The sequence below is a fragment of the Cydia pomonella genome, chromosome 2, assembly GCF_033807575.1.
Source record: "Cydia pomonella isolate Wapato2018A chromosome 2, ilCydPomo1, whole genome shotgun sequence".
Lineage (NCBI taxonomy): Eukaryota > Metazoa > Arthropoda > Insecta > Lepidoptera > Tortricidae > Cydia > Cydia pomonella.
Window position 1 is genome coordinate 11,977,959 of NC_084704.1, and position 22,103 is coordinate 12,000,061.

At 35.4% G+C, this 22,103-nt stretch overlaps 1 protein-coding gene across 3 annotated transcripts in view; it reads left to right on the forward strand.

Annotated features, from left to right (window-relative positions):
* Positions 1–22,103, forward strand: part of LOC133534363 (protein trachealess) — a 206,787-nt gene that overhangs the window by 129,079 nt on the left and 55,605 nt on the right. The gene's annotated exons all lie outside the window — the stretch shown is intronic.

The window sequence follows — 22,103 nt, forward strand, 5'->3', positions numbered from 1 at the left end:
TATAAAAAACACTTCCTTCGGTCGTGTTTTGAATTTATCGCCACTCGTTTCGAATTTCCTATTTTTCGCACATGTATCGTTATGTACTATTATACACGTATTTCACTATTTATTTACTTAACTGTCTAATTTGATGTAACAAAACAATAACTAACATGTTCACTTGACAAATTTACTTTGAACAGTAAAATATTTCGAATTTAAATCGTAATAAAAACTAACATATAAACCTACCTTTTAAATCAATGAAGTTACATTAGTTACCTACCTACCGCTAGTTTTAGCAAATCCACACTATTCCTGTCCTGATTTTGACAAAAAATAGAACTGCATTGTGGTATTTGTTTATTACCTATGCACTGTGGACAAAACATCTTATTGATACACATTATATGGTGGTTTTATGAGCCCAGCCCATGAGAACGGTAGCTCTATTACGCTATTATATTCTTGGTTGGTATTTGATATTTCTAAGAAAATATGAGAGATTTTATCCATATGATTGTTTATTCTAGAAATAATGCATTGTGTCTAACATCTAGATTACTTAAAATATTGTTGATAAATAAAAAGTAGGTTTACTACAATAAACAAGCTTCGATAAAGTACCATTTCAGTCATGTCATAAATAATGAAGGAATGTTCTTCCAAGACTTAATATTTTCCGTATTTTAAAAAGTCAACCCTGCAAACGCTTCTTACAAAATAAATGTCCCCCGCGCGGCGCGATGATTAATGCGAGCTCAAATTAAAATGAGAGCGATAATGTTTTTATCTCGCTTATTTACGGGCACGGCACAAATGGGGCTAAGATTTGATGGCGTCTCTTTACAATTCCCCAAAATACGTTAGTATCTATGTAAGTGCAACCACAGGCACAATAAACAGTTACTATGAAAACAGAAACATTCATTCCGCTCTCATACATTGCTTGAATATAAATAAATTTAATTATTTGTCGTTGCTCCCAAACAGTTCTCTATTCTTGTTCCTGTTCATGTAAAGTTAAATATCCGTTATCTTCATCTGTAGTGTGTACGACGACTGACATTGACATACTAAAAACGATAGGATTTTCAACAGTTTTATAGCATTCTACGTGTAGCCCTCTATTCAAATTTTCCGCCATCGTCACCTATTTCATTAAAAATGTCGAAAAACTCTGTGCAGTTAGCAGCCAAGTGCGCCCAGGGGGCTATTTCAGACGCTGCGAAATTTCCCGGAGATTTATTTGAATAAATTATTTTCCACCTGCAGTGAAGGGTTGCTTAGATTTATCGTTTACTGCTGATTCTTTTTTTACCTACCGTGAAACATTTGTTTTGAGGCATATCTGATATTTTATATTGTGCGGTATCCAACTTCATTGTCAATTCGCACAGCATTACGTATTAGCTTATCTTATATCAAATACGTTAGTTTACTGTCTTCCGTGATGACTCCTCGAAGACAAAAGGAAATTTTTATACAACCAATTTATGATTCGCTTGAAAAGTGATGTCATTGCATTAAAACAAAAGGGCTATGTTGGTACAAAAAACAGTTGAATCATTCGTTGCTGTCTTTTACAACTTTCGAAACCTTAAAACAAATGCATTAGGGTTTTACAATACTTTTCTAATCTAAACACAACTGGCAAGTAAGAAACGAATCTAAATCAGTTCAACATTCGTTCGATTTTCAATATTCAGCCAGATGACCGTAAGACCATTTGAAATCGAGGGCGTGATTGGTGATTTCGAATTTAGAATTCCGCGCGCGACCGTTGATAGATCGGTGATGGCCGACCGACTCAGAACGTTCGTTCAGCGCTCGTTTGACCAGAAAAATCGGGGTACGTGGTATTCTTAGACGTATTGAAACGGAGGGGCACGCGACAAAGAGTTACTGCATAAAGTATTTGGGACGACGGAAAAGGAATTTTCTGTAAAGCGCTTCCGTGTGGGAAGGATTGGGTCCATCGTCAAAGTGACGTTCGCCTGAGCTTTATTAACCTCTTCTGCGGGGACGAACGGACCGGAAATTCAAATGCGGACTTCGACGTGCGATATGACATGATTATTTACTATTAAGAAAATAAAATAATGATCGCCAAATTCTATTATTTATTTATTTAATTGGTCACCAACTTACATAAACAGTTAAACCAGGCATGCAAGTTATGGAGGATGAAATATGAAGGTACCTAATTATTTTTAGTTTTATTCAACACTACAAACTTTAGTCATTTTTAAAAGTACCACAGCACAGTACTTGTCTACCACTTGAAAAGCACGCAAACTGTTTCGAGTAAGTATTCCGATGCGCACCATAGGTGTAATATTTTGGTACATTTCAAGGGACTGTCACAACGGATGAAATAATACTTCAGTATTAATAGGGGAAATCATCTGAATTGGACACACATCGTATTCGTATACCTATGTAAAATACGGGCATCGCATGGCCTGTGTATGGAAATACAAAGTAGATGATACATTTTTAATATTATTTAGCATATTTTTATTTATTTTACTAGTATAATCGATAGTTTAATAGCTAAATAATTTATTTGATGTAAAATACATTCAATAAATAAATATTTTTGTGCTCGTGTCATCTCGAAACTATTTTTAAGTCAAAAGTAAATAGCAACCCTAGCGGCCAGTCGTGCGTGCATTGGCGGGGGAGACGTCAGGAGCAGCCCTAGTGATGCCGCTATGATTCCATTATTTTTTTTGGTAAAATGTCTAAGACAATGGCCACATACAAAAACAAGCAGCAGATCAATTGAAGAAGATTCTTCATGCACTTCTTACTTTTTTATACTACGTAAGAGCGGCGGCATCGCAGTCATTGTGATGGTATGGATATGCCCTGACCCTTTAAAAACACCTGTAGGTACAATGCTGTTTTTGGGGTTGCTGTGGTTAAATTAACTTCCAAAGGTTACTTTCAAAACATAATTATGAGTACTGCTTTTTAATGGAGGTACACAGCTTTATGCCAGTAATGCGTACACAATTCATTGTACAATATTCTGTATCCCTTTTTGATTTGACTTTGCGCTGTTAATATATGAGTATTTTGCTATTTATGATAGGATAATATATTCGAATTGCCTATTATTTGAGCTTCAAAATCCTTTCATTTGCAGACAAACATCGGAGCCCTATTCAATATTCAATCCATATCTTAATCCCTCGACTCAAAAGGATCGATGTCTGTAAACAAAAATCCATCTTCCATCACCTTAAAGAAATGTCATAGTACCTAATTCCACAGCTTCTTACCATGAGATTTCCCGGTGGATTGGTGGTATTGGACAGGGACGGAGGATACTGGTTCTCGGGAGTGTAAGAGGGATAGCAGACAGTCACGGGTGCGATTCTGATGATTGGTGTACGTGCTGTGTCGACCGCGTTGGGACGTGACTTTTGAGCCCGGTTTGTGTTGTGGTTTGATTGATTTTGATACTTGTTTTGATAGTTTCTTTGAAGCACTGAGAAGATAAAAACTGCAACACCTGACAGAGTTTCAAAAGTTTTTGTAAGTTTAATCGTAAGTATCACTGTGTATCTATGTAGGTAAGCTACTGTCATTAAACCACATTTTTATGAGTAGGTAACTATGAATAAAACGAAAGTTTAATGCAATACACACAACGAAGTAATCTTGTGTATTGTTAGTGGATTCTTTTTTCCTAGTCTTTGTTGTTAGTTTTAATCAAAGAGAATGTACCTAAGTTTTGGTTTTAATTGTTAAGCCAGATTCCGGCTAATGCATAGGTATAATCGCAATGTTATTAAAACAATAACTTTGTTATACAATCGACTTTGATGATACCCTAAAATATCAAGAAACAAGTTCGTGGTATAACACCGAAGTGCTGGAGTGTCTAGCATACCGGCCGGCTCATTCATTGTTCTAGCGGTCGTGTTTAATGATGATTTTAACGCCTCTCGTGAATGGGAGGGCTTACGAAATTTTTGACACGAGTCGTTTGGCAGCGTGTGAAATGGAAATTATGATGTCAGAAACAAACTGGAGAATCCAATGAAGCGATTGGGGAAACGGTGGGGAATGATACTAGTTATGAGTTTTCGGGGTTGGTCCCATAGTAAAAGTTGCTCGGTACCTGTGACCTATATTTTCACCCCGTGAATTATTGCAGGTGACTAAAAAAACATTGTGCTAAACGTGTCCAAATAACTATTGAGCTCTGGAGACCGTCCTATAAACACAACACTTCTTTCGGTTGAGTTACAGGCGTTATAAAAACGGCCGCCTAGATGTCTTTAGTCGCGTAATCGATTACTACTCGTATTGCAAAACAGCGACGGTGGAGTTGACACGTAGCATACTAACGAACGATTACCGACTGTATTAATTTGATTAATTACATGGGTGGTACATTTATGAGTCATATAGCTTTTCTGTTCGTTTACGTTTAATACAAAAGTAACTATGTATGTTGTGGCTAATATATACCTTTTATCGTCCATTGGTGCTTTCCGTTCCATGCTTACATGGAGGAAAAATCCTAATCCAAAAATCTCATTTAACTCAAACTGCGCAAAAAATGGAGACTGTTGTTCGGTCATTAACTGTGTATTGACTCGTGGACGTTAATGGATGAAGCATTTAGTAGGTATAATGTCGTTATAACGGCTGCGATCCATGTTTCGTGTCACGTACGGAGACTTAATGTGAATATAAAACCCTAATTAGACGAATTAACCGCATTTGTTTAGAACTAGTTCATGAGTTGACATGTAGGAATATATTGTATACCTAAAACAGTTTTTCCTGCAACTTTATTATTGATGTTGTGAGTAGGTAATACCGACTGGTAAGGAGAAAATACATACAAGAATGAAAAATCATCTATGATGCTCAGTCTATTTTTGAATATCTAACAATGTATTTGGATAGGTATACTGAAGATAGCAATAGTACTCAAAATATACACTTCTATCTGCATTTTAATAATTGTAGCTCCCTAATATAGGCAAGGTATCCTCACAAGGATAGCGGAGACTCCAGAGAGCTCCCAAAGGTGCGCTGCGTTGCGAAGGACCTGCATTTGTCCTTTCCCTTGAGACACCGTTGAAGTCGCAAGACTCACAAGCATTTTCTTTGTCAAATCCTCATTCCATTTTGGTCAAACGGCCCACCTATAAAAACAAAGAAAATACTGAATATCTCAATTTCCTAAAATTAAAATGCACACGAAAAAGTTTTCCGCTCGTAGTCCGGAAACAGCTAGTCGATTGTATTATTGTATTGTACAATTGTATTTGCGCGAGTGTGAGCGTGCCGGTGACGGTGACGTTTGGCGCGGACCCACGATTGCACGCGCCGGCGCACACGTGCAGACATGAGAATGACTACAGCAGACATCACAAAAATGAGTTAAGAATTTGGTATTTTTGGCCGTATTGCCCTACACAATATTCAGGACGTAGAAAATAAACTGTTTCCGAATTAAGAACATCAAAAGCTAAAATATGCACCTACAGTTATTACAATTAAAAAGTTCTGTGTCAGTTTCGTAACTTAAGCAAGGCTATTATGCCGAATTGGTTCTCTTATCACGTGTCCTCCGATCACCCGTCACAGAAAACGAAGTGTCTAACGCCTCAGCCCGGACCCGGGCGGTTCTAGCGTGAGTCATCCTTTAAGGTACTTATAACTACGAGTATATAACTTTGGATAGGCTCTCTGTCTACGTTATGAATTACAACAATTACTACACCAACATATCTCTATTTTTGTTAACCAATCTTTGCCTATGAAAGCACTTAAACATTCAGCAGTTTTACTACACATCTGCAGACGAGGAGAATTATTCGAGTCTACAAAATGCATAGCTCTACCCGCCACCCCCTCATTCCACAGAACTTGTGGGTGACTTACAAGTGAAATGGAATAAAAAACTCAGCGACACGACTACTGCATTATCGAGGTTTAAATGAACAACAAAAGAATTTCATAACTCGTTGGGAATTAAATGCCTTTAAATTATGTTATATTAAAAGGGTCTTTTAAAGTTTTTTTTTATATTATATGGTGCCAAACAAGTATACGGACCGCCGGATGGTAAGCAGTCTCCGTAGCCCATATACGCCTGAAACTCCAGAGGAGCTACATGCGCGTTGCCGATTCTAACACTCCGCACCCTCCTTGAGCTCTGGCCGCGTAGCCAACGTTACAATCGTTAACGCTCCGTAGCGTAGCGTAGTCATCTCTCTCTATCACTCTTCCATATTAGTGCGACTGTGACAGTTGCGTTCGTTTCCTTCGCCACGGAGCGTGAACATTTGCGCGTTGGCTACGCGGGCTGGCAACCTTACTCACCGGCACAACACTATGAGTAGGGTCTAGTGTTATTTGGCTCCGTTTTCCTGTAAGGTGGAGGTACTTCCCGAGTTGGGCTCAGCTCTAGATCTGGAATGACATCCGCTGTGCTGTGCCCTACCATACAAAGCGGGATGACATTCGCAGTGCTCATACCTACCTTTTGGACGTACCCGGGTCCAAGTTACGGTTTCTATTAAGATATATTTGATTCCAAACCGCAGGTTGTGGATTCAAATTCATGAGGTGAGTTTGAAACTTCAGTGATTACTTACTAAATATCCTTTTGTAGTACCTATCAATCTTTCCCAAGGCAAATAAAGGGAAAAGGTGCTCTTCAGTAAATTCAATAAGTACAGTCACTTTGTAAAAATCGTCAGACGGGGTCGAATGAAAGAAACCAAATTACACTGGAGAAAAATTGTATGCAAATCGTTTGCAGCGGGACGATGGGGACGATTATGCAATATAGAGTAATGTAGACAACCGATACACACCCAAAAAATAAGTACTACTAAGATATTAGCGTGCAAGTACGCAAATTTGCAAAGAAAATGTATTGCAGTAAGTCAAGCGACGATTTTCATCAAGTCATCACTTCTAGTTAAAAAGCATTTTAACTGACACGTAAATAATGGTTGGTTGATTTTACTAAATTATAATGATATTTACTCTAGATACTTAAATAAGAATAAAACTTTTTTTACGTAGTTACAAAACCTAATTAAAAAACCCATGTACTATCAGGTTCAAATTTGCAAGGACAATTTATGAATGACTTCAATCATAACTGTCCATGCACTTTTGAACCCTACTGTACCTGCGGATGGTTTAAATTCTTTTCCCAAACATTAATGTAGCTCCGGTAGGGAGTTTCGATTCAGGATTACATTCTGACTGAGTTGAATACTTTTTCAGACAACAAATAGGCGTTGCAAATTGTGTGTACACTTTAGATAATCATGTTACGTACGAGTACTTATATACACAGCTATATGGAATAGTTGTCTCACTGCATAGCACCATCCAAGAACAAGGTGCGTCGGAGAATTCTAACACGGACAATTGAAAAATTACCCCGCGTTATTGGGCCCGCGCTTACCGTCGCAAAAACTGCACTTACCTCGCCTTCTTTGGGGTTCCCCAGGCATACAGAAACGTAGTCTTCTCAAAAAAATGAAAAGTACCACCATCTAGAACACTTTTAGGTGGATATCTCTCTAATTAATATTATGGTACTAACAGAATGAATGAATATGCACTAGACGCACAGTCAGGAGCAATTAAAGTCTCATTTCACTTACTTTGTATGGACATCTCCATATAAAATCAACCGTTTTCATTGCGGGTTTACCTATTTAATTGCCAAAAATTAACATATTCGAGTATATTTCGGTTAATTTAGTCGGTTTGACATTCGCAATACTATAACATTGGCTGATATTTAATTTTGTTTACCCAATACATGACGTTATACGGATCCCTCTTAAAATACCCTTAACCGATCTTTTTTTCTTTTTAAAACGTTTTAAAAATGTACTGGCATTTGACGGCGAGGGGAGGTTAATGTAATCGCGCTTTAAACTGCAAGCGCCAATTTGTGCGAATTAAAGAATTTGTCCACTTTTTGTAGGGAATTAAGTTGGAAAAATGTGTTAAGTTTCGATGGGGTTCGCGAATGGCCTGTGGATATTAGTATACATCTGTTGGCGCTTTCCTTATACTAACTCACTCGTTTAAAGAAATACACCGTCATTGTAGTAAGTCTGTAACTACCAATAAAAATGTTGACTTGAGTAATACTTCAATAAAATATGATTAGTAATGACTCATTACTTGTTTTTACATTCGTCAGCGTTATTGGATAAATTTACGAAGTCTCCGCCATATAAGGCAATGTTACATTAACTGTATTAAAAGTGCGAGTATTGTCCCTGCAAATAAGTAAATATTTATTTTTTGCCTGTCCTACACTGAAAATTAAAGAACATTATTTTATGAATGATAAATTATAATTCATTTAATTATAATTATGATTTATTTACATACGTACTTATCACTAAATAGAGTCAGATTTGTACAGACAAATGTAAAAATATGGGTGCACACATCTTACCTACTCAAAAATATGTCCCATAGCTCTTACGTGGGAAAAATAAGACCTGTATTTGCTGCTTTATGGGATTTCTGTGCCATTCTGTTACTTGTACCTACCTACTTAGTTTACTTAGTTAAGTATCTGGAATACTGAAATTGAAACCGATACTGACCAAAGAGTAGCCATGCACGACGTGACCTAACCTGAGTGATTCTTCACTTTCCCTTCGACGCTAATCAAGCTTCGATCCATTCCTACACTTTATCTACTGTACTGTATCTACTCGTACAGTCACGTCTGAAGATATCGATACGAAATAAGTGCCAAAAATATGTATACACTACCCTAATATATGGGCAATAAAGTCGTTAATACATATTTTTGGCACTTTTTTCGTATCGATATTTTCAGACGTGACCGTACCTAGCACCTACAACCACCACAACCTAATGTCATAGGTAGGTACATATTAAGGTTGTGTAACACATTTACATGGTGACCGAAAAGCTGGCGGCTTCCTCGCACAACGTATCAGTGATAATTTTTAAGTAGCGCATTTTTGCAGTAATCCGTACATACTATTCTATACAATTAAATACAATAGTATTTACGAGTATAATAAAAGGGCGAATTGAAATGTTCGCCTTTTATATTACATGTCGAAATGTTCGCCTTTTATATTACATGTCTCCTAAGACTTTTTGAAAAGCGTCTACTGAGAGAATTCATGAGGTGTTCCTCATAAACATAGTTTTTTATTTAAGTTTGATAAGCTACTTAATACATTATTAAATTGTCTTATGTTCGATATTGCACTTTTTTTATTTGACTTCACTTTGAGGTAGTTACATGGAATTTCCATTTTTGTGCATTTGCCGTTTTTACAGAAATTTGTCTCCCATAGAAAAACCTCTGTCAGACGTTAGATTGGAGAGACTTCCTGGCTACCGAAGATGAACTCCAGTTTATTGGTATAACTTATTCGTAAGATGATATTCCTAAAAGCATACTAGTTGTGAAAATTGAAATTCAAGTGTGGCATTGTGGAAAACGGCAGATGAAGATTGTCAAATTGTATTGTACAAAAAGTTACGAAGTACATTGCAATAAAAATGAGAAAACTCAAACAATCTGATATTTATCAATATGATTTTATTGTTATTATATAGTATTTTATCTACAGATTACTGAAAAAAATAAACTACTTCATAATTAGTAAAAAAATAAAAAAATATACTAGATAATTCACTGCCACTTTTTACTGAACCACTCCTTATAATATCGGTGCTAGGGCTCAGGTGCATTTCCGGCATCAGATGGAAGAATGCTTTATGTTTAAGAAAACAGGTCGTACAGCCGCTACCGAGACGATTCTTAGGACTGAAACCTAATTTATGTTAGAACTTGAACTCTATTTCAGAAGGGGTTACGGTTCCCAAACAAGCATCCAAACATTTATCCACTGTCTGACATGATGGACGGTAAGTAACGATGACTTCGAGAAGGAACATGACGTGCGTGCACCGAGCCTTTGATCCATTCTCGCGTCAGGCTCACAACATAGTAAGGTATAAGTATACTCGCTAGGGGTGAGGGCGCGGCCGTGCCTCGCATGGCGATGAGCTGCTAAACTCATATCCGGTGTTTTCGGGAGATTTTAGAGCTTTAATAAGTGTTACAGATAAACGTATATTCTGTAAGGTATCGGATTATAACAATGAGAAAGATATTGTCGTGCATTTAAATGGGTAAGACCCCTTAGAACAAAATATGGGTACTACTACCTACTAAGAATTAGAGAAGTTTTAATACAAAAATGGATATCAGTAAAGTGGTATAATTTTAATTTAATCGTAATAAAGACATACCTATTGTAAGTATTATCCAATAGATACTTAATTCAGTTGGTCTACGTGGATAATACTTACAACATACGTAGGTATATTACTTAATACATTAACGGCCGCATACGAAGCCATATATGGCGGATATGATATTCAACTCCATTATAGTTAAAACTTCAACAAATATTTTTTATTACATGTGCTAAGGGGTTAAGGCCTATCTTTAATATGAAAGTGAATAAATATAAGTACTTCTAGAACACCGCATTACGTGAGACTGTCCACTTAATCATTATAGTACATATACTTATAAAATAAAAATTACCCACAATATAAGGCTTATCAAGTTTTCTGTGGGACTTGGAATATTTTTAATTATTCATTAATTACATAAAAAAATATTAAAATAATTTACAGACCTTCAAAAAATAACAAATTACTTTACCAAATGCAAATTTTTATTTTGTTTTACAAGATAAGCGCAAAAGGGTTAACATATCGCGTTCATCTTAACCCTGCTAAGGGTTGCTTTATTAATTTATTTAGTTTATCTGCAGTTACACAAAGTCACCCTAATTACACCCATATGCAAAGTTTTATGTTTTGCTGAGATCTTATCAGGGTTCAAATTTCTTAGGGCCCTTATTCAGGATTTAACGTAGTTAACTAGATTTATAAATTGAGTATTTTCGCAAGTATGGTAACGACATATCGGTGTGCAATGATGGCAGTAAAAAATAAATCTTTAACCCTTTTGCAGGCATAGTGCGATTTATTGACCACATACGCGCGCCAATAGAATTTCAACTTTAGCCTCCGGATTTAAGGTTCAAATTAGATTGCAGTTTCGGGAAATATGACTTGTTTTCAAATGAATCATCAAAGCTGGACTAATTGGAATATATTTTTTTATTTTTTAGGAAAACTTCTAGATTGGTGCGGCCTGAAAAAGGGTTAACCTCTTTTAAATAGCATTCAAAAATAATAAGAAAAATGTAATTTTGGCTCCATGGCTTCTTCCTTGACTAATTAGGTTCGAATAAGTATGGTACATAAATAAATCTTACTTTGGATCAGTGGATTATATGTGTTTGGGCACGTATAGTGGAGCCGATAACCACGTATAGTACGATGAATTTTATCGACAAATCACCCCTTATTATTTCTATATTTTTTCTCAACCATTTTAAAAATGCACCCTTCCAAAGTTTTATGGAGCCAAACACGACTGCACTTGGTTAATGTACCAAAATCTCTCCATTTACCAGTCGCACATTTAAAAAATAATAATCATTCAATAGCTTATGAATTAAGGCATAAATTTCAAGCATAAATATCACGGAGAATTTTACAGAATCACTCGAGAAATAATAACAATGAGAAAAATTGTCTTCAATAATTTCCTTTTTTTTACATTTTATTTCTGTTTTCGAAAACGAGGTCGTTGATCTATACTTTTTTGTTGTTAAGTTTGAATTAAGTGATGCGTTTTAAGCTTAAGTCCAGAATAACCCTGCCAAGTTCGTTGACACCGAGGTGCCGAAAGTATTAAAGTGTGTAAAGTTCTCGTTATTATGAGTTTAGGCGAGCTCTGGGATTTGAGGATCATACTTCACAAGTTTGTCTTACCAAACTTGCTGTCTCAGAATTTAAACTAAATAGCAAGTACTCAAGTATTTTTGGCTTTTTTACCTGACTGTACATAACCATTTTGAAATTTATAACTAAAAATATGAAATGTAACAAAATATGCATCATATATCTTTTAATTAACGCATCTAAAATAAAAGCGTTTACCCCGAACCCCGGCAACACTCGCATGGACAATTAAAATTAGAATATCTTAATTCATATCAAAGTATCGGGGTTGCCATCTTAACGCGCGATCTTCCCTAATTCTGGGGTAATATGGAGATTGCGAGTTGGACATGTTTATTCCGGCGTAAGTGAATGTTTATGTTGTTTGTGGATATGCTGTGTTTGTATACATTAGGATAAATGGTTTACTTGGGTAGCTCTTGTTGGTATATTTAGGAAGTTAGTTTGTGATTAATTGGTGTATGGACTGAGATATGTATGAGGTTTAATACTTGATTTAGTTACTCAGTAGTCAAATGTTTGGACCTATATTCCTTTTTTGGGTTCCGTAGCCAAATGGCAAAAAACGGAACCCTTATGGATTCGTCATGTCTGTCTGTCTGTCCGTCCGTATGTCACAGCCACTTTTTTCCGAAAGTATAAGAACTATACTGTTGAAACTTGGTAAGTAGATGTATTCTGTGAACCGCATTAAGATTTTCACACAAAAATAGAAAAAAAAAACAATAAATTTTTGGGGTTCCCCATACTAAATACTGAAACTCAAAAAAATAAATTTTCATCTAACCCATACGTGGGGGGTATCTATGGATAGGTCTTCAAAAATGATATTGAGGTTTCTAATAACATTTTTTTCTAAACTGAACTAAACAGTTTGCGCGAGAGACACTTCCAAAGTGATAAAATATGTCCCCCCACCCCTCTGTAACTTCTAAAATAAGAGAATGATAAAACTGAAAAAAATATATGATGGACATTACTATGCAAACTTCCACCGAAAATTGGTTTGAACGAGATCTAATAAGTAGTTTTTTTGAATACGTCATAAATAGTACGGCACCCTTCATGGGCGTGTCCGACTCGCACTTGGTCGCTTTTTATTAAGGTCAGATAGCTCAAATATAAGAATTAGCGTAATCCTAACTAACTACTTTTATGAGTAGTTATACTTATTTCTACTGTAGAGTAGTAGCAATTATCTTATAGTTGCAATTAGGTATATTGCCGGACTTTAGGTTTATTAAAAATAGAAGTACTTGCCTATTATTTTAGCAGCTATTTTTACTACCTAAGATGATTAGTTGTGGTTTTTCAGATAATCAATATACTAGTAGATGTTCACACGATTTTTCTGTAATTTATGTACCTATTTACTTTTGCGTTTCGCTCAAGTGAACTAACAATAAGATAATGAACATTGGACTGAACGCATAACTTATCGTTAAATTGCTGAAACGGGGTAAGTTTAACTTAGGTTCAATTGTGACTATTTAATGAGAATGCAGGTATGAGCAGCAGGTAAGGTAGGCACATATTAATACTTGTAAATACCTTATATGGAATTTCTACAATATCAGTTACGGGGACTCACAAGCTTGGAGTAATTCGATTGGAAGCTTGAAAATACAGTATGTAAACAGAACGAAAGGCAAAGAAAGGGACACATTAATGTTTAGGTCATACTGAGCAACTTTTATTATGGCACCAACCCCGAAATCGCAAAAATGAACTCTCCCATAGGATAATTTCAACATCGGACCAGCAAAATGTAACTATAAAACAGCCAAATGTTTGTCGTGATTTAATTAAAGTAGTTCATTATGACCTAAACATTAATGGGTCTCTTTCTTTGCTTTTCGTCCTGTTACATACTGTATATACTTGAACTCGTATAGAAGGTAAATTAATCACTGTTAATCTTTATTAATATTTAATGACTATTGATTACCTGCCAATAGACCAATTAGCCACGCGAATGACTCGATGAGGTGTAAAAGTGTTAATTAGTATCGTGGGAAAGTTTGCATAACTGTTTAATGTGTGAGTCGAAACGTTCCATCTCATTCGTCATGCTGCTCATGTGTGTGTTACGTTCAGGTGAATATATTTTAATCGTTTTGCAAACTCGAGTGTCGGTGAAAAAATGAGCACAAATGATAGCGGGAGCAGCATCTACCTACTCTTCCTCTTCCTCTCTACCTCTGATAAGTGACGTGATCAAGGCATGCTTGACCTTGTTTCAGTATACAAAATTATTCTTCTTCTTTTTTTAAGTTATTAAATTTCAACTCAATTTGACTGACACCAGAGTTTACAAAATACTGACAACCCTCATACACCATAATTGTCAATGTTGTGGATAATATTAAATATTTTTTTTAATATTTTAGTTATTTGAGCGTTTCTTAAAAAAACCAATTTCATAAATTTTGTATTTTTTTCATTAATTTTGTGTTCTTCGACTCAGAATCACGAGCTCTTTCGATCCCAATGGGATTAAAAATGTCCCAGAGTTTTATATCTATTGTGTTAGCATTTCTCCATATACTTTGCATGGCGGTAAGAAAAAGAAAAGTTAGAATTGTATGAAAATTTCGGGAAACTTTTTTTCACCTATAAGGATGGAAAGGGCTCGCGAGCTTGACTAGAAATAACACAAAACTGGTAAAAAAGGTTCCATAAAAAAGTGGCAAAAAAGGAAGCGTTCATTTGCTCATGAAAACTGCCACCCTAACGCTACTTATAATTAAAAATTGTAAAAGGTACGCAAGGAACGCGGTGTTGTACACGTAATTAGTATGTCACTTACATATCTCATTTAAAGACAAATTTTACGATGACTATTATTACAATAGGTATCATTGGTATATAGACCTCAGATTCTAGGGAGTACTTATATAACTTATTCAATTCAACACAAAGCGATTACTAGTATTAGGGAAAAGTATCGTTAATTTAATTTGTCGATATAGGAACACTCTACCTGTCAGTAAATTGTCTATCTCAGATAACAATTATCGTAGTCCCCAATCCGAAAGTATGCTAAAAAAAATCAACCAAATTACAGGTTGATTTACGAATGAAACAGTAATAACACTTTCCTTCCGTATACAGGTAAAACAACATGACCCCTCATAGAAACATCCCGTCAGACGTCGATATCGGAAAACATTTAGCACGTTCGCGCTATTAAAAAAATAGTTCATTAATACGTGCGAAGCTAGCATAAGTGACCCGAAGGCCGGTGCCCGACCCCTCGGATGTGGGCCATCGATCGGGCTGATTAAAATTCACCAGCCACCATTGGGGCGGATCGAAGATTGAGCTTAGGCGGTATGAGTTTGCTTCAGGTAAACCATGTTGTGGACTGGGATAAAAGTAAAACAAATTGAACTAGAATTTTTAAAACTTGTACAATATACCTACTAAGTTTAGGAACGCATACACATACGGATTGAAGAAGACTGATCTTAAAGGGATATCTTATACCTTTAAACGAGCAATTCTTGTATATATATAAATATATATATATATTTCTGTGATCTCAGAAACGGCTCTAACGATTTCGCTGAAATTTGGTATATGGGGGTTTTTTGGGGGTATACAATCGATCTAGATTAGTCTTATGCTTGGGAAAACGCGTGTTTTCGAGTTTTCATGCGTTTTTCTTTCGACGCAGAATATGGTCGCTAATTTCGTGTTGCCGGCCACTGTCCGTCTGGTCCAGCGGGTCACGACTCGGACGGCTAGAAACGCGTGTTACGGGTTCGAATCTCGCCCGGTGACTAACTTTTGTTTTTTTTTTATATGTTCAAGTTTATATATTTTTTTTTAATTTTTATTATTTTAGACAAGTTTAATTTAGTAAAAAAATGACCTATGTAATAAGAGAAATTGACAATAGATGGCGTTACTCTGTGAGAAGTGCTGTAAGGTTAAAATCGATTGTAAATAAAATTGTCAGTTCACATTTTACTTTTTAAGTTTATGTAGATTATCACCTATACACCACCATATTAAAATAAATAGTTAAAACCGAGCAAAGCTCGGTCGCCCAGGTACTGAGTTAGTTAATCCGAGCAGATATGAACTAGCGGCCCGATTCGAATTTTAATATACGTCAAAAATTTGCTCTAGATACGATATGGATCGGATAAGTCAATGTCAAAAGTGATGTTTTTGTTTGAAACAACGTTATTAGACCCGGCTCAAACAACCCAAATACCTACGTAGCCTACCTAAAGCATACAATATTAAGGGGGGGAAAGAAAATCCATTAGGATCTGAAACTAAAATATTTTTTTAAGGAACAAAATAGGAAACGAATTGCATTTTGAAAGCCAAAATAAACTACATTTAAAGATATACAAAAGTTTTGTCTAGATAATATTACCAAACAAACAAAGTCAACGTAAATCAATTAAATAACACAAATACCTATACATTTAAGTTAAAATTATATTTAATTGTGTCAAATTACAGGTGAATAATATTAAATTACAATTAAATTAGGTACTGTTGAAGGTTAATCGGCCTGTTAGCATAGACACATCCTTTTAGATAGGCCCACAGAAAAAAATCAGGAACTGTTAAATTCGGGGATCCTGGTGGTCAAACAAACAGTTTTTTGAAATTAATGCAATTTTCATAGCGTTTCCGCAGTACAGAATTGGGTTGAGTAGAATGTTTTGATAATTAAAACACGTTGTTTAAGCGAAAAACTATTCATAAACAATATTATCGTATCTCGGAGCTTTCAGAAAATAGTGTACCCAATTAGCGTGAGTTGTTAAGAAAAGTTAATCACTGTCAGTTCTGTAACGAAAATTAAGCATTAGGTTTAACAAAAATTTGGTTTAGGTTTCGACAAAAAATTCATAAACTATAAGCGATATTTCAAAGTAAAATAAAAACCGGCCAAGAGCATGTCGGGCCACGCTCAGTGTAGGGTTCCGTAGTTACTCTTCCGTCACAATAAGCTAAACTGGAGCTTAAAGTATAGTAAATTGTTAACCAAGGGATGAAGCGGTACCTTTCACCCGAGTTAAACAAATAGGCAAATTTGCATAATCAGTACCTAATTAAAGTAAGTCTTTTTACTATGAAGGGAAAACTTTTTGCGATAACTCAAAAACAGCTAAACTGATCATGTCTGCTATAGTTTTCATTTAATGTCTTTGTTAAGCTCTACTTCCACGATTTTTTTCATATTTTTTGGACCTATGGTTCAAAAGTTAGAGGGGGGGGGACACATTTTTTTTTTCTTTCGGAGCGATTATCTCCGAATATATTCACTTTATCAAAAAATGTTTCTTGAAAACCCCTATTAGTTTTGAAAGACCTTTCCAACGATACCCCACACTCTAGGGTTGAAGCGAAAAAAAAAATTTACCCCCACTTTACGTGTAGGGGAGGTACCCTAAAAAAAATTAAATTTTTAGATTTTATTGTACGACTTTGTCGGCTTTATTGATTTATATATCCATGCCAAATTTCAGCTTTCTAGCACTAACGACCACGGAGCAAAGCCTCGGACAGACAGACAGACAGACAGACAGACAGACAGACAGACAGACAGACAGACAGACGGACATGGCGAAACTATAAGGGTTCCGTTTTATGCCATTTGGCTACGGAACCCTAAAAAGGCAAAAAGTTGATCCCCATAAAGTTTTCATTCTTAATTGTCGTTACAAAACTGACAACGATTAACTTTTCATAACAACTTACGCTAATTGGGTACGCTATTTCCTGAAAACTCCCATCTATTAAATAAAATGTGCTACAACTGTCAAATTTGCCATCCAAACCAAATGGCGGCCTAAAAATATACGTCCAAGTTGCCCATCCCGAGAGTTTGGAGAGTTAGGACCAGTCATTTAATTTTTGTTCTTCGCTAGTAATTATGTAGATTCTACATTGTAGAATATTGAAAGGTGTTTAGAGATAGGGATGTTATGAAATGTCATTGTCAAACATTGGAATGTCATAATAATGTCATTCCAAGTGATAGTGTCTGCTCTGACAACGCGAAAGTTTTAAATCCTATTTACGATGTTAGAAAAAAATGAAAAAATAGTAATTCAACAATATAAAACGAAAACGAATCCCACCGGTATAATTCAAATCGAATCAATTACCGAAACTATTACTCTGAAAAACGAATCAGTATTAAGATCACCCAGACTTCACTCGAGTAGACAATTCTTTACGGTGCCAAATGGACCTGAGATTGAATTAAATGTCCAAATGGCTATATTTATTTTAATATCTATCTGTCCCTCTTTCTGTCTCTCTCTCTCTCTCTAAAAAAACATTTTTTCCAGTATCGAAATAGTTATTTTGGTTCAGTAAGTAGGTGTACCGTAAAGGCGGAATCTGGACATAATCAATGAACTGACCGTTTAGATGGACACGGTCACGAAATACGGACGCGGAGAAACGCGGGGGTGTATGATAGTGGTGGCGATAGCGGTGGAGGTAGCGGAATGCTTGAAATAAGCGGTTATCATGCTACGATGCGGGATTTTATAGAATTTTTTTCTGAGTTGGTAATATTTGTATCATTCTAAATAATAGTTAGGTATTCTAGTTTAGATAAATTCATAAAAGGATAGCTAAATTATTTCAACGTAAACTAAACATGAGGTGCGTAAACTGTATGACTCAGTATTTTTTTAAACTTATAAATAGGGCATATAGCCTGCATTGTTCTCAGTATATGAACAAGAAAATATTATGAATTCTTCGGTCAAATGAAAAAATTATTAATTATTTTTAGGTATCCTGCACCATTTTTTTAAACTGTACACTACACTTTTTTACATTTCCGAACGTTTATGTTATTTCTACTTAGATTCACGAGCTCTTTAGATTGTAATAGAAAAAATATTACAACATTGCCATACATTTTTCGTTTTTTCTATTTCGTTTCCATCATAATACTAACATGAAAAATGAAAAATGGTAATGCTATGAAAAATGGTAATGTAATGAAAATAAAAATATTGTAATACCTTTTTTCCCCAAGTGGGATCGAAGGATCAAGTGATTCTGAGTAGAAATAACATAAAAAAAAAATCTAAAAAAGTGAATAATAATAAATAAGAGAAAAATGGCCCATAAAATGAACAATTATTGAAGAACGCTAATAGCAAGGCTGCTCTGTTGTGTCGCAAATTTAAAAATAAACTTGTAATCAATAGAACCGCTACTTCCCACACTATGCATCCCTGTCTACGCGTCGACCGCATTTACAAACCAGTGTTAAAACTGCCTTCTTATTGGTTAAATTCGTGATTTTATTTTTTCTCTATTTAAACCAATGCGACAGGTGCTTGAACCTGTCCACGAACTTGACATTCGATTTTTGAAATGTACCAATCGTGTGAGGGTTCGTTGAACTTTTTCTTTTTATAAGTTGCTTTATATTGGAAAATTTGTCACGTAAAAACAAAAAAAAGGTGTTTTTGTGTAACTATTTATTTGTTTAAGTGTTGTTGTGGCTAAGACTTGTTTTTGAAGTAAAAAAATACTGATCACGAATCTACTTCAAGTAATGTTTTTACATTGCAAGTTTAGAAATACTACTTAGTAGTCACCTAAAAGTTTAGCAACCAAAAGTAAATTTGCCCACAGCAGACAAACAATTTTAGTATACATTCAGACTAAGTCTTTATTTTATTCCCAAATTGGGCCTTAATAATCATTAACCTCAACAAGTTTGAATCCGCTGCGCGGCTTAAATCCGGTATACTACTACCTACCACATCCCGATGATCATGATTTGCCATAATGATGGGTCAACACACACCTAACGTCGGCGTAATGATGGGTCAACACTGCACATATCCGACGCTAGGACGCGCCGGAAGCCGCAGCGTCCGGTGCACGTTAGAATTAGATAATTGTGTTGCTGTTAGATCCAGATTTACGCTTAGTAGATTGTAGAATACCTGGTTTTATTTAGTTAATTAACCCTTTAACGGACCTGATTAAAAATACACGATTCAAGCCTCATTCTTTCAACTCCTAAGAATTCTGCACATGTAAAAATACTAAAAGAATATCTAAGTGTGTCATGTTATTATTGTTATTGAAAGTGTCTTATGTCAATTGATTGATCACATTCCGACGTAGTTTCGGGTTTGGACGAATTATAAGTTTATAATGTAGTTTTAGTCAGTTTAAGCGTCAAATTTGGTCCTAAAATCCTCGTCAGAAAATCAATGGAGTAAAAAATTTAAGGAATTTATAGGTAGTGTTGTTGTATCTTTAGCTTTTCGTATAATAATATTAATATGTAATAAAGAAAATTTTTCAAAGGTGAAAAGTAGGGAAAAAAGACTTCTTTACAATTCAGTAGATGAAAGTTTTCTCACGAAACGATGGTATCCGTAGACAAACAGCTGATCCGGCGGCGCCCGAGTCCACGAGCCCGTTAAGGACAGTCACGTTGCTGCTGAACAAAACCCTCGTTCCGTGGCCATTGCCAGGCGCGCGGCGTACTGGCGAACTTGAACCTGAATATTGATTGCGGACTACCTCTTGTGGGTACTGAGATGAAATCTTGCCTAGTATGGAGAATTTTTAGTGGATTTTAATAATAGGGCCATTTTATACTACACTTTTCTTTTAAATTTGAGATTTTGTTATGTTATTTTTACTCTGAATCGTGGGCTCGTTTGATCCTAATAGGAGCAAAAAGTCACCCAACATTTCCATATATTTTTCATTTCTTCTATTCGGTTACCGTCATACAAAGTCTATGAGAAATGGTAACGGATTGGAGACAAAATTTCTCATATTAGAATAAAAAAGAATTAAAAAAAAGTGTAGTTTAAACCAACAAGAAATAAATATAAAATTGCCCATTAACGTCAGGTAAAGTAAACTTTTTAATAACTCCTGGACCTAACTATAATCTAACTATACAGTAACCTCAGAGATTTAGGCACAGCCAAGGTCATAAACAACGTGTTACACCAGCCACTGAAAGTGGGGTGGGTACACGTTGTATAAGTAGGTCATATTGAGCAACTTTTACTATGAGACCAATCCCCAAATCGCAATAAAAAAAAATTACTCTCCCATATAAGATATCAACATCAGCCAGCCAAAATATATGGGGGAGTCCATTTGCTCTTCGCGGTTTCAGGGTTGGTCCCACAGTAAAAGTTGTTCTGTATGTATGTATGACTTTTAGTAGCTGGTGTAACACGTTGTATATGTATACAAGTTGTTTTTCCAATAGATTCATCATCATCTTTTTGGCGTTGTCCCATATTTAATGACACGGCTCAAAGGAGCAATTTCTAATAGATAAAAGATAATAATTTCTTACATATTTATTAACTTTATTTGATGTGTCTATCAGGAGCTAACGTCTTGTAGATAACTTACTACACACTTCAACAGGCAGCTTAAGTTATTAGGATTTAGGATGTTTAAGTAAGGAAGATAAGTTGTTTTAGTGTTAAGGTACAACAAGTTTGTGACGATGCATATGCGGATTATATTTGTGTTTTGACGAAGCATGTGGCGGATTGCATTTGTATTTGATTATCAATAAATTTAAGGGCGTAGTTGTGCTTCTGGCAACTTTCTCTTCTATGATAGCTAGTTGCCTTTACAGATATTTTCCTCCGTTCAGTGAATTGTATCGATTTCATATCGTGAAATACATATTTTGAAGTTACTGACGAATATATGAGTACTATCTGTTACATTTGTTAAACTAAAAAGAACCTAAAATTATTTAATTCACTTTCAAGATTTGCAGTTTTCCTAATACGTAATTTCGCGACATTGGCTACAGCTCTACGCTGAAACGGCGTAGCAGTCGTAGCACTGATAAGGACAATTATCACGTAGATCTAATGTCAGTGCTACGGACTTTTGTTGTTCTTAATGCAATGTTAATATTCAACGGTTACGTAGGTAGGTTATGTTATGAATTAGATCTGGATTAATTATGGATCTGATCTAAGTCATAAATGGTTGTTAAAATCAGAACACGACTGCGAGATATCCTAGAGAAGTAATCAGTTTGTAAAAACAGGTAATTAACTTTATCTGAATTTTTTATAAATATGATCTTTCTGTGTCAAAAGTGACGTTTCTTCAACCAGCAATGTCACTTTTGATGCTGACATATCGTAACATGCATTTGTATAACAACTCATAATCTATTATTAGATTATTACAGTCGAGTTCATAAATAT